General features: G+C 39.5%; 1 protein-coding gene and 1 pseudogene across 1 annotated transcript in view; both read left to right on the forward strand.

Moving 5' to 3' along the window:
• Positions 1-15,114, forward strand: part of LOC127636083 (serine/threonine-protein phosphatase 2A 55 kDa regulatory subunit B alpha isoform) — a 1,105,001-nt gene that overhangs the window by 82,363 nt on the left and 1,007,524 nt on the right. The gene's annotated exons all lie outside the window — the stretch shown is intronic.
• Positions 6,149-11,456, forward strand: LOC127635995 (developmentally-regulated GTP-binding protein 1-like; annotated as a pseudogene).

Consider the following 15,114-nt stretch of genomic DNA (forward strand, 5'->3'; position numbering starts at 1 on the left):
ATTTAAATGCAGTCTTCTCTAGCACCCTTGATGTTGTCGCCCCACTTCGATTAAAGAAAATTAAAGAAATAAGCCCTGCACCATGGTACAATGATCACACTCATGCTCTCAAGAGAGCAGCTCGGAAAATGGAGCGCATGTGGAAAAATACAAAATTAGAAGTATTTTGGGGTGCATGGAAGGATAGTGTCTGTAGCTACAAACACGCACTCAAAGCTGCCAGGTCAGCATATTTTAGTAAACTCACAGAAAATAACCACAACAATCCTAGATGTTTATTCAGTACTGTGGCTAAATTGGTTAGGAATAAAGCCTCAACTGAACCAGATATTACGTCACAGCTCAAGAGTAATGACTTCATGAATTTCTTTACAGATAAAATTGAAATAATCAGAAATAAAATTGGAATTATGCAATCATCTGTCATAGCACCTCAGAAAACAGTGTCGAATAATTTTCCTCATGTGCAACTTCAATCCTTCGCTATCATAGGTCATGAAGAGCTAACAAAACTTATCGAAACATCAAAAGCCACAAATTGTTTATTAGATCCTATACCAACTAAGATACCAACAGGTATCTCCTGTAATATCAGAACCTCTTCTTAATATCATTAACTCCTCGCCATGCTTAGGACATGTCCCAAGAAACTTTAAAATGGCAATTATCAAACCGCTAATTAAGAAGCCACAACTTAATCCTGGAGAACTTGCTAATTATAGACCGATTTCAAATCTCCCGTTTATGTCAAAAATACTAGAAAAGGTAGTATCCTCCCAAATATGTTCATTTCTACAGAGAAATAGTATATATGAAGAATTTCAAGCAGGATTTAGGCCTCATCACAGTACAGAGACTGCACTTATCAGAGTTACAAATGACTTGCTCTTATCATCTGATCGCGGCTGCATTTCTCTTCTAGTGCTTTTAGAGCTTAGTGCTGCATTGGACACGATAGATCACGACATTCTCTTGAATAGGCTAGAGAATTATGTTGGAATTTGTGGAGTGGCATTAGCATGGTTTAGGTCATATTTAGCAGACCGCTACCACTTTGTCTATGTAAATGAGGAATTGTCACACCAAACAAAAGTAAAATATGGAGTGCCACAGGGATCAGTTTTAGGGCCTCTGGTTTTCTCCATGTATATGCTTCCCCTGGGAGATATTATCAGGAAACGTGGAATAAGTTTCCACTGCTATGCTGACGATACACAACTTTATATTTCTTCAAAACCTGATGAGATTTCACAATTCTCAAAATTAGCAGAGTGTATTAATGAAATAAAAGATTGGATGGCCAGAAATTTCCTTCTACTCAATTCTGACAAAACAGAGGTTCTAATTATTGGACCTCTGTTTTGTCAGAAATATAGTTCTAAATATAATTTGACTCTAGATGGATGTACTGTTACATCATCTTCAACAGCGAAGAAATTAGGTGTTATATTTGATACCAATCTGTCCTTTGAAAATCAAATTACAAATGTTTGTAGAACAGCATTCTTCCACCTAAGAAATATTGCTGAATTAAGGCATATGCTCTCGGTTGCTGATGCCAAAAAACAAATTCATGCGTTCATGACCTCAAGACTAGATTATTGTAATGCATTACTGGGAGGATGTCCAGAAAGATCAATAAATAAACTTCAATTGGTTCAAAATGCAGCAGCCAGAGTGCTGACGAGAACCAAGAAATATGATCATATTAGCCCCATTTTATCATCGTTACATTGGCTACCTGTTAAATTCCGTATTGATTTTAAAATTCTGTTAACTACGTACAAAGCTTTGAATGGTCTAGCTCCGCAGTACTTAAGTTATCTTCTACCATGCTATATTCCAACACATTCATTAAGATCGCAAAATTCTGGCCTATTAATAGTTCCTAGAATATCAAAATCCACTAAAGGAGGAAGATCCTTTTCATATTTGGCTCATAAACTATGGAATAGTCTCCCAAACACTGTTCGAGATGCAGACACACTCTCTCAGTTTAAGTCTAGACTCATCTATTTAGCCAGGCATACACCTAATTTATCCTCCAACCCACAATTAGGCTGCTTTAGTTGGGTCTGCCGGAACCAGAAACCAGAAACACTGAGCATGATCTCTAACTCTGCAATAAATTAAATGGCATCTGCGCTTACATCTTTTTATTTGTTTCCCTGTCTCAACCTCAGGACTCCTATCCTGAGGTCACCAGAACCGGCTGGATCCAGCACCATTCCTGCTTCATGTTGGACTCCACTGCTACATGTCGCAGAATGATGATGACTAAATGCAGCCGGTGCCAGCCAAACATCACTTCAATCTATTATGACGGACTTCAGAGGATGAAATGATGCCAACTCCAACCTGCATCACCTCAGTCTATTTATGGACTATGATCTTGAAATGAAATGCTTAGACTAACTATTGCCAACAAAAGCCTTCATCAGCCAATTAACAAGGACAATTGCATCTATGTGAACTTCTGCAATTAATCAAGATGGACTTCAAAGACATTGGTCATTAATCTTACAGTTCAAACACAATCGATGTTTAATCACTGACACCTTAACACTTAGTTTAATAATTTTAAACCATGATTTTACCTATACATAATTAATATTTTCATTACATTCATAATGTTAGCCAGAGGAGAACTGGCCCCCACAGTGAGTCTGGTTTCTCCCAAGGTTATTTTTCTCCATTAATCTACATCTTATGGAGTTTTGTGTTCCTTGCCACAGTTGCCTACAGCTTGCTCACTGGGGTTATTAATACAATTATCATTTAATTATTTTTAAACACTATTAAAAATCGTATTTTATCTAAATTACACAATGATGATTAATCGACTTTATAGACATTACAGTTTTATCGTCTGTTAATGCTGATATTCTGTAAAGCTGCTTTGAAACGATGTGTGTTGTGAAAGGCGCTATACAAATAAAATTGAATTGAATTGAATTACTTGCAGCATACTCATGTCGGTCGCCATCCTGTGGAACTGCGGAATCATGTTTCCTGTCTGGAATGGGATGTTGATGGACGTGATGGGATTTCGTGCCCGATATGCATTAGCACGCAATGTGAATTGTACTGAGTCGGAATCGTCTCAGTTACATATGTAACGTCAGTTCCCTGAGACGAATGGAACGAGACATTGCGAACACTGGCAGCACTACAAGACTCCCAGCCCTTGTCCCTCGGTCAGAAAATTCAGAGGAATGGTGTTATTGCACCTGCTTTTAAAGAGGACAGCTATAGGTTTCAACTAGGTCATGTGGAAGGATACTCCCCATATGCTTTAGCATGCAAAGTCTCTTTCCCTTCGTCTCAGGGAACCAAGGTTATGTACGGTAGTATCCGTGACGTTTCCCACTTGAACTTCCAACTTCACCATTCATGTGCTCGTAAATATAAATAATAAATAAATATGGTGCTGATTCAAATTGTTTCAAGATTATTGTGCAGAGTGATCAGATGCATTTTAAATAATTGCAAAAAGCTTAATTGACCAAAATAATTTACTTTACCACAAAAACCCAAATTTCACTATTTTTTGGTCCGGGTACAAAATTACCAGCTATCATCATTTCACTAATCATATCAGCAGCACCTGGTAAAGTGTGAAGGAGTACTAGAAATGTTAAATCACTCTATCATTCTGATTGGATTATAAGAGCAGACTGATTGCTATAAAAGGAGAGAAGTGCTTCCAATCATTGTGTTCTTGTTTGCAATGGTTACCTCTAAAGAATGACGTGCAGCCATCATCGCTTTGCATCAAAATGGCCTAACATGCAAGGAATTGCTGCAAAGAATATTGCACCTGAAAGAACCATTTACCGGATCATCAGGAACTTCAGGGAGAGAGGTTCAACTGCAGTGAAGAAGGCTTCAGGATGTCCCAGAGAGTCCAGCAAGCGCTAGGACTGTCTCCTCCTGAGGAGTCAGCTATGGAATCGTGTCACCACCAGTGCAGAGCTTGCTCAATATTGGCAGCAGGTTGGTAGGAGAGCATCTGCACGCACAGTGAGGCGAAGACTTTTGGACAATGGCCTAGTGTCAAGAAGGGCAGCAGAGAAGCCACTTCTCTCCAAGAAAACATCAAGGACAGACTGTAATTTTGCAGGAAGTACAAGGATTGGACAAAAGAAGACTGGTGCAAAGACATTTTCTCTGATGAAGCCCCCTTCTGACTGTTTGGGACATCTGGAAAATCGATATTCCGGAGAAGAAAAGGTGAACGCTACCATGAGTCCTGTGTCGTGAAGCATCCTGAGACCATCCATGTGTGGGGTTGCTTTTCATCCAAGGGAGAGGGCTCTCTCACAATTTTGCCCAAAAACACTGCCATGAATAAAGAATGGCATCAAAACGTCCTGCAAGACCAACTTCTCCCAACGATCCAGGAGCAATTTGGTGATGATACATGCATTTTCCAGCATGATAGGGCACCATGTCATGAGGCAAGAGTGATAATGAAGTGGCTCGGAGATCATTACATTGAAATTTTGGATCGGTGGCCAGGCAACTCCCCAGATCTCATATAGAACCTGTGGTCAATCCTCAAAAGGCGTGTGGACAAACAGAAGCTCACAAATTGTGATCAAATCCTAGCACTAATAAGTCAAGTATGGATTGCCGTCAGTCAGGATTTGGCCCAGAATCTGATATTCAGCATGCCAGAGCGAATTGCAGAGGTTATGAAGAACAAGGGTCAACACTGTAAATATTGACTCTTTGCATAAATTGAGGGTGTTTTCCTTTAAAAAAAAAAAAAGCTTTTAAAACTTATGAAACGCTTATCATTGTTTTCCAGTATGCCATAGAAACATGTGAAATTATCTTCAAACACTGAAAATGTATGTCACTGCCATGTATGTCAGGGCCACGGCTGTGTGTGTGTGTGTATATAGATGGCGGTGACAACGTTTGTCAGGTGCGGAGAATGGCAGAATTCAAGTGATAATGCACCAATTACAACAGAGCATCTCCAGTTTCACAAAACAGCATCCAATATAGTTAAAGGGAAACTGACGACAGTATTATGGACTTCAGGGGCCGGATGCATGAAACGTAGAAGAAAATTCTACTTAACTACCATTTTCTTCTTAATTTCGAATATAAGAAAAAAAGTTACGAATATTTTGTATTCCCGAAAAGAACAAATAAATCTTAAGAAAGTTCTTATCTTTTTTTCTGAAAATTGTTCTTAAGAAAAAAACTTGAGAAGAATTCAAATTCTCGAGAAAAAAATTGTCGTAAATAACATTTTAAAGTTAGGATAAACAAATTATAATAGTAAGATGTTTAATTAATTAACTGTTTTAAATGTGATGAGTTCTATCATTTAGAGTCTGATGTCGCTGTCGATGTAGAAATGTGATTTTAGACCATGTAGGCCCTAAATGTTATCAGCAATTCAAACAATAAATGTTCCTTTGAAGCTTCCTAATGTGGTGACCGATCTTGCTAATGTATGCGATGCATATAGCGCTATCTTCGCAGTTCATATAGAAACATCCATCCATCCATCTTCAACCGGTTATCCGAAGTCGGGTTGCGGGGGCAGCTGCTCCAGCAGGGGGCCCCAAACTTCCCTATCCCAAGCCACATTAACCAGATCTGACTGGGGGACCCCGAGGCGTTCCCAGGCCAGTGTGGAGATGTAATCTCTCCACCTAATCCTGGGTCTTCCCAGGCCTCCTCCCAGCTGGACATGCCTGAAACACCTCCCTAGGGAGGCGGCCAGGGGGCAATCTTACCAGATGCCCAAACCATATAGAAACATATTAACTAAAACCATTAGAAAGATGTTCAATAAGATGTTCTTAAGAAAATATTTGAGAACTTAAGAATTTTTCAAGAACTGTACTTCTTAGGAATTTGTATCCTCAGAACTATACGTGTGTATATGGCCCACACTGCACCACCTGGAAAAGTTTAAATATTCACTTCTCACCAGCAGGTGGAGCCCTTCTGTCACGTGCGAGAAGAGGGGAAATATCGCGAGAACATAACTTGAATTTATGGGAAAAGCATGACAGCGGTGTGCTTGCGTACCGACAAGTTACAAAACTGATTAAATAACTCAACGTAACATCATCAAGTTTAAATTTTTTTAACCAACATCTGTGAAAAGTCCAACGCCAAAATGAGTTTGCTCACCAAAATAGAGAACGAGGTGGGTTGTCATTAGCAGTAATGAATGGAGAATAGCTATTAGCACATTAGCGCCAAAATCCCATTCAGCAGAGCATACAGCTGGATTACATGAATCAACTCGAGATTCAGTAATGTGATCAAATAAATCTAAAGTTTGGTGAATAATGCTTAAAATACATGAAGAAGTTTACTATTGTCTTGACCGGTAAAATGTCATGGTTGAAACGTAAGCACACTGTCTGTTTTACTTTTCCTGTCAAAATTTTCACTGGCCATCACACAAAAATAATAAATTTTAAATGTAGCTTTTAATTTTTATGTGTAAAAAAAAGTGTATTGATATTTTTCATTAAATACTGTTTTCATTACTAAATGTATTTTTCATTTGCAATAAAAAGAAGGTGGAAACAATATAGCTGGCTATATTTAGGATCACAAGGCATCCTTCAAAACCACCAAAAATAACTTTAACCTTGGTGACAATAGTGGGATAGTTCACCCATCATTTACTCACTCTCATGCCATCCCAGATGTGTATGACTTACTTGTGCTGAACACAAATGAAGATTTTAGAAGAATATCTCAGCTCTGTAGGTCCATACAATGCAAGCCAACGGTGAACACATTTTTTAAGCTCTAAAAAAGCACATAAAGGCAACATTAAAGTAATCCATAGGACTCCAGTGGTTAAATCCATATCTTCAGAAGCATTATGATTGGTGTTGGTCAGAAACAGATCAATATTTAAGTCCTTTTTTACTGTAAATCTCCTTTTTCACTTTCACATTCTTCTTGTGTTTTTTGTGATTCGCCACCTTCTGGGCAGGGAGAATATTTTATAGTAAAAAGGACTTTGATATTGATCTGTTTCTCACCCACACTTAAGATATACCTCTACAAGACAAGTGACAGTTCTGTTAACTGGCCCAAAACACTCTCATACTGGGTCATCCTTAATGTTGAGCCCTATAAATAGGCTGTTTTGTGTTGCTTTGTCATATAGATGGCTCGTAATCAGAAGAATAAGGCCACAGCTCACCATCTGGGTCTGCTGAAGGCAAGATTAGCCAAACTGAGGAGAGAGCTCATCACTCCTAAAGGAGGCAGTGGAGGAGGCACCGGGGAGGGTTAGTACTGCAAGATCACCATGTATAGGTGCTTCAATATCATGTCTATTGAGGTTTTGTTGCCACCTTTCAGATGTAACCATAATGTAAATATTAATAGTGTTGGGGAAATAATTGTTTTTATTTTCATACCATTGAAGGAGCATGCATTCCTTTTTGATTGGCAAGTGGTTGACGTTACAGATGTTTGGAAGTGATTTTTGTTTTCACAAAAAAAAATTGTTGGATTCCCGCCAGTGGGCAAATCTACTCTTCTGAGTAACCTGGCTGGCGTGTACTCTGAGGTAGCTGCTTATGAGTTCACCACACTGACAACTGTTCCAGGTGTCATCCGTTATAAAGGAGCCAAGATAGAGGTACAAGTGCTGCTTTAATTCATCATACACTAGGCAAATCACAATTAAGTAGTGTTCCTGTCAAAGCAGAATGATCATTATAATTATGACCCTTTACGTGTCATAAATACTCAAAATAAAACTCTTTTTGCTTTAAAAGTCCTGTAAGCTTTTTAGCATTTTGCTTCTGCCAGATTTAGTCACTGAATTAGACCACTCCTTTCAAAGACGTCAGCAAACCCAAATGTGAAGAACGATTCTCAAGCAGTGTTTCTAATTTGATTGTTTTCTGATGGGTTAAAAAAATGCCTCTCCACTTAACTTTATTTCTGCTGTCAAATTTACTTTCCAAATATCGCAGTTTGCTAAAAAAAAATGTGGTGACATCATAGTATGTATAGGGATGTCCCGATACAGATAAACGATGCATCTGACATATGAATGTCATTATGTAAACATGCAGCCCAATAATTAAAATCACCTTATGTTCTAGTGAGATTATTTAACTGCAAAAGCTGCGATTTAATGAGATAAATATATATTTTGCATGTAATTCAAATGTGAGTATTTGTGAATGTGTGTAGACAGTGTTGTGCTGATGCCAAACTGCTCATAACTTTTAATGCTCCTCCAAGTCTCATACAAGGAAACACAGTCATGAGCATCGCACACTCTGTTTGAAGCAGATGACAGTAAACAGAGTGCAAATTCACGTTGTAGCATGAGGCACAAACAGAGTTCATACTTGTTTAATTAAATAGCAGCCTTTTGCAGTTTAATAATCACTTTGAGTCACTTAGCGTCCAGATTTTCCGGTTTGGGAATCTGCCAACATAACGTCAGAGCTCCTTGGTCAAAACAGCACAAACACGTCAAAATAAAAGCTACAGTTATAGGAAAAACTATGACAGAAATATATCACTACTGTAAAATTATGTAATATTCACTGTAATAATACTACTACTACTACGAATAATAAATCAGTAGTAATTGCATAAAGCAGTATCTAACCTCTGTTATGCAGAACTTTATTTGACAAAATATAACTCTGTGTTTATTTGGATTGTGCTGTGAGGTTCAGTATGTAAACACTTCAGTTGATTAAAAAATGATAAAATATTATGGGGTTTATCTCCAGGGTTTATATCCCATGCATTTATGTCCTCAACATAATCGATCAGATCACCATTGAGGAGCTGGACATCGAGGCTACAGGCGCTGGCTCTGAGACGGTCGAGGCTACAGGCGCTGGCTCTGGGACGGTCGAGGCTACAGGCGCTGGCTCTGGGACGGTCGAGGCTACAGGCGCTGGCTCTGGGACGGTCGAGGCTACAGGCGCTGGCTCTGGGACGGTCGAGGCTACAGGCGCTGGCTCTGGGACGGTCGAGGCTACAGGCGCTGGCTCTGGGACGGTCGAGGCTACAGGCGCTGGCCCTGGGACGGTCGAGGCTACAGGCGCTGGCCCTGGGACGGTCGAGGCTACAGGCGCTGGCTCACTGACGTTCGAGGCTGCAGTCACTGGCTCACTGACGTTCGAGGCTGCAGGCACTGGCTCACTGACGTTCGAGGCTGCAGGCATTGTCTGGTTGGCTGTGGTATGCGTTGGCTCTGGCTCGCAGACCGTGGCAGGCGTGAGCTGGGGAGCAGAAGCCTTTCTTCTTCTCCTCCTCCTCCTCCTCCTCCTCCTCCGGGCGGACGAAGTTGGCAGCACTGGCTCGTTGACCAAGGCAGGCGTGGGGGTTGGCTTGCTGACAGGTGGGGCAGGCGTGAAAGGACGAGCTATGGACGATCTAGGGTCACCACTGTGGGAGGAGAGGCAGGGTCCTCCCCAACAACACCCACAGTGAACGGCGAGCCGCAGGCCAGCAGTCTCCTCCACAAATTCAAGGAGAGTCCAGCCGTGCGTCGCCGGTGGCAACCGCTCCTTGAGCAAACCGTTAAGGTTGGCCCTGAAGAAAGCCACCAGGGAGGAGTCTGGGAAGTCCGCGACACTTGCCAGCTCGAGGAAATCGTGGATGTGGTCCTCCACAGGACGGTCCTCTTGCTTGAGGCAGAGAAGTTGAACCACTAGATCCATTATGGGTCGATCGTTCTGTTATGATGGCAGACGAAGGAAGACGAGGGGTGAGGATCTAAATGCGGTTCTTTTATTGAAAGATGAAAAACAACAAACAAGACAGGAACAAATGAAACATCCACGATGGGAAAACAAAACCAAAACACGAAAAACATCAGACAAGTAAACAGGCTGGGGAAACATCCAAGAAAGGCAAAGATAACATAGAAACATCTACATTCATCAGCGATCGACAGGGGAATGGCGAAACAGCAGGGTTTAAATACACAGGAGACATGATGATGACAAACGACAATCAGGTGAGAACAATGACACAGGGCTGGCAGTGATGAGGGCCGGGAATCATGGGAATTGGAGTTTGTGACAAAGACTAGTGAAACACAGGGCAGACAACAAGGGAATCGTGACAATACAAAAACAAATTGTATTTTAATGTTCAAAAATGGGCCCCCATTCACTTCCATTGTAAGTGCCTCGCTGTAACCTTTTTTTAATAGAAGGGGGGAGGGGGAGTCCAAATAAATGTATGTGGTAATCAATATTATGCAATTGAGCTAAACTTGTATTGAACCTGGAATATTATTTTAAATGCAAAAACATGTTTTTTTTTACTATAGTAAAGTGAAAAATGCACTTCAGTAATGAGAATCTAATTTCTGGTGCTCACTGCTTGATTTGTTCAAGTTTACAACATATAAATATATTGATTGATATTTCAGTTACACAAAACCAAAAGGACAGCTTCCTGATTACACATCACCAGTAGTACTTCCAGATGGAAAGACAGCGGTCGAGGACTTCTGCTTAAAGATTCACAAAAATCTCATCAAAGAGTTAAGATAGTAAGTGATGACTTCATGTCTGAGAATTTCAGGACACTTTTGCATTTCTGTTGTCAAATCAGTGATGTCAATGCCAATGTTGTTTTCACTTGAAGGTTGCTTTGAAGGCATAATGTGGCATTATGGTATACTAAATTGATAGAATATGTATTTTCCCTGTATGTTATTGTTCATTTGTATTGAGATCCAGAGATTAAGATCCCTGTGATCCAATTTCAATTTCTGATGTAATTGCAGCACAAGTTATCTTTATTTCTTACACATGATTCTAAACACTCAGTTCCAAGGTTAGGACAGTGTGTTTTTCCCTTCTTGAAATCTGCCTGTGAGTCCTGGAAGACGCAAGACAATGTAGCACTGCAAATAGCACTTAAAGTTTAATAAATGTATATTATATTTGTAAATTTGTAAAAATCAGATCCATTTACCATGATACCGGTGTTTTCCACCCAAACATTAGTTACTACATGTTTTGCTATAATAATAGAAATGTAATCTCACTCTCATGTCAGGTCTTAAATTGAGCAGCAGTCCTGTCAATGGAAAATGCACAATTTGTTTTCCAATATTTTGTGTGAATTTAGAGTGAATTGTTGTTGGCCATTTAAAAAGTCATACCAGTCAACCACTAATAGTAGCTTAGATATTTTAGAGTAAACTAAGGTAAATGTTTGTGTGGAAAGCACTTTACTCTTGTTTCTTAAATGGGTTTAAATTAAGGTTCAGTTTAAAGAATTACTCTGTATTAAAACAGTGTGGATACACCATTGTAAAATACTACTGGATTGAAACATGCATAGCATGTTCTCTCTACAGTGCATTGGTGTGGGGTTCGTCAGTGAAGCATAACCCACAGAAAGTCGGCAAAGACCATGTGCTGGAGGATGAAGATGTGATTCAGCTTTTGAAGAAATAAAAGGACTCTGGAGTACTGCATGATCATCACACTTCGTATAAGAAGTGCTAATACATTATAAGTGCCCTGAAGGTTCCCGTGGCACCTTTCTTGTTTTTCAGTTTTTATTTTTGGACATGGACAATGTAGGACTGTAACATATTCATTTGACTTCTCATACTTGGATCGGCATCACAAATGGCTTGAATATTGATATAGAATAACTGAAAGTGAAGAATTAAAATCCTGGTATAAAAAAATCCATGCATGCCTGTATGTAGAACTGATGTATAATGCAATACAGTTGATCCATTAGAAGTCTTGATGTTGAATCCTCAACATTGTCTAGCAGGTGACCAAGAATTACTGAGATGTTTAATCACAAACACACTACTCCATATTGTTTAAAACCAGTAGTCCTGTGGCTGGTTACATATAACACCCTCCCCCTCTCTGACTATCAATCACTCTGTCCAACCAGGCCACTTACAGGATGAAACAGACAGAGAATGATACACACCCAGTCAAAAGCACTGATGCCCTTAATTTGCCCCACTCACTAGGGACATTTGAAATTATGAATGCGTGATGAGTGCAAGCGGCCTCAACAGTTAATCAGCCAAAAAGCCTTTTTGGTTGCCTTTCCCTTTGTGCTGAAATTCAGCAGTATTGCAAAATCCACAGTTTTGGAAAACCTGGAAACATCAGGAAATTTAGTAACACTAAATAATGTTCACAATAAGGTTATACAGTATTTGTTATTGGTTAATGCATAAGGTATCATGGAATAAAAATGAACAATGTCTTTAACAGCATTTATTAATCTTGGTTTATTTTAATATAATGTCATAATACTATAGTTCATGGAGTCTCCATGGAGTAATGCACAATGAGCCATGTGAGTAAACGTGCCACCACGAGGACCTACAAAGTAGTGGGAATTGGGCATTCCAAATTAAAAACACAAACTATTAGCAAACTATAGTTTTGGCAAGTCTTTTAGGCCATCTACTTTGTGCATGATACAAGTAATTTTTCCAACAATAGATTACAGACAGATTGTTTCGATAAGTTAACGGTGCCTTTAAGCAGCTTGGAAAATTCCAGAAAATTATGTCAAGCCTTTAGAAAATTAGCTTCTGATTGGAGGTGTACCTGTGGATGTATTTTAAGGCCTAAATTCCAACTCATGCTTGACATCATGGGAAAATCAAAAGAAATAAGCCAAGACCTCAGAAAAACAAATTGTGGACATCAACTACTAATCATCCTTGGGAACAATTTTCAAATACCTGAAGGTATCACGTTCATCTGTACAAACAATACTGTCATACCACTCAGGAAGGAGATGCATTCCGTCTCCGAGAGATGAATGTAGTTTGGTGCGAAAAGTGCAAATCAATCCCAGAATAACAGCAAAGGACCTTGTGAAGATGCTGGAGGAAACGGGTAGACAAGTATCTATATCCACAGTAAAACGAGTCCTATATCGACATAACATGGAAGCCACTCCTCCAAAAACACCATAATAAAACCCGACTACAGTTTGCAAGTGCACATGGGGACAAAGATCTTACTTTTTGGAGAAATGTTCTCTGGTCTAATGAAACAAAAATATAACGGTTTGGCCATTGTCATGTTTGGAGGAAAAAGGGTGTGGCATGCAAGCTGAAGATCATTATCCCAACCATGAAGCATGGGGGTGGCAGCATCATGTTGTGGGGGTGCCTTGCTGCTGGAGGGACTGGTGCACTTCACAAAATAGATGGCATAATGAGAAAGGAAAATGATGTGCATATTGAAGCAACATCTTAAGGCATCAGCCAGGAAGTTAAAGCTCGGTCACAAATCGGTTTTACAAATGAACAATGACCTCAAGCATACCTCCAAAGTTGTGGCAAAATGGCTAAAGGACAACAAAGTCAAGGTATTGGAGTGGCCATCTGAAAGCCCTGACCTCAATCCAATAGAACATTTGTGGGCAGAACTGAAAAAGAATGTGCGAGCAAGGAGGCCTACAAACCTGACTCTGTTACACCAGTTATGAATGGGCCAAAATTCCAGCAACTTAATGTGAGAAGCTTGTGGAAGGCTACCTAAAACGCTTGACCCAAATTAAACAATTTAAAGTCAATGCTACCAAATGCTAACAAAGTACATGTAAACATCTGACCCACTGGGAATGTGATGAAATAAATAAAATCTGAAATTAGTCATTCTCTCTACTATTATTCTGTCATTTCACATTCTTAAAATAAAGTAGTGATACTAACTGAACTAAGACAGAATATTTTCTATGATTAAATGTCAGGAATTGTGAAAAACTGAGTTTAAATGTTTTTGGCTAAGGTGTATGTAAACTTCTGACTTCAACTGTATGTTATGTTAACATACATCTTATTTTATAGGTTAATAAGTAGTATACATTTTTTTTTATCAATATTATTTCATGTTAATTAGTGTAACCAATGTCAATAAACTCAACCTTGTTGTAAAGTATTACTGTAAATTAAAAAATTGGGATTTCTATGCCTGGATTAGTAATGGAAATTAATAAAATAGTAAATATAAATGTCAATTTTAGCTCAGCTATCATTTATTTTATTGGCTAGAAATTGTTCTTTGAGAGTGAAATCTCTATGAAAAGATTAAAAAAATTAAAAATCTTATCCATGAATTGCTATTGGAAATTATGAATTGCAAATTAATGATTCAAAAGTTACATAAACCCTGAGATAACTATGCGATAGAAGACACTCTCCACATGACTTTGAAAGTGTTTATACATTTCTGCAGCTACTTCACAGTTCCATTTCTTTTAAGTTCTTTGACAGTCTGCTGCAAGCAGCTTTAGTGGTGCCAAACCTGTCTTCGGTCAAATGAAACCGATAAGAATAATGTTCATCCAAGTGGCATACCTCTCCAAAACACTCAGAATGCAATGCATTGAACACATTAGTGGTATTCCTGTGAAAATATATCAGGTGTAAACTTACATTCAATTTATTATTTATTAAAAGCCTAATACCAGTGACCCTATTCACAAAACAATAGCTAATGTGGCGTGCAACATAAATAACTTCCGAAAAGCAAAGCATAATTGAAAGATGTAATAGGATAGCAATGTGAATTTTAAGCCTCTGCAGAAATGTTAAGTCTGCTGTGGACATCCAGTTCTTCTGGTGGGGCTACTGGGTTCATGGGGATGATATGGAGGCAGATTCAGACGTTGGTCTGAGGGACGCAGAGTAGTGGTACTCACCCAGCAAGCTCCGCCCTTCCCCCACCCATCTTCCCCTGCTGCACTTTCCACTGTAAATTATAGCAGCACTTTAGCTAATGAAAGAGTTGAAGTCCGGGCACTAATAAAAGCCATTAAGTGAATAAAGCGCTTCCCCCTCTAACAAAATTAAAGAATTTGCCCCCTCCTCAAGAGAGAGGACTCTGTATTAATATTTATGAATTGCGGAACTGGACCCTCTACCCCCTCCCAATGACACGTACCCTGGCCCACACCACCCCAACTTCTCTTTAGCAACCCACCTATCCTGGGTGATATTCTGTGACCCCCCCCACGAGGCGGAGGGAGGGGCGGAGTATGGGGTGTTGGAGGAGAGACATCCTGGACAGTTTGCCTTCAGTCTGGCTTGCAGGTCCGGTCCAGATGCCCAGCTCTGAT

This window comes from Xyrauchen texanus, chromosome 43 (genome assembly GCF_025860055.1).
Source record: "Xyrauchen texanus isolate HMW12.3.18 chromosome 43, RBS_HiC_50CHRs, whole genome shotgun sequence".
NCBI classification, from domain to species: domain Eukaryota; kingdom Metazoa; phylum Chordata; class Actinopteri; order Cypriniformes; family Catostomidae; genus Xyrauchen; species Xyrauchen texanus.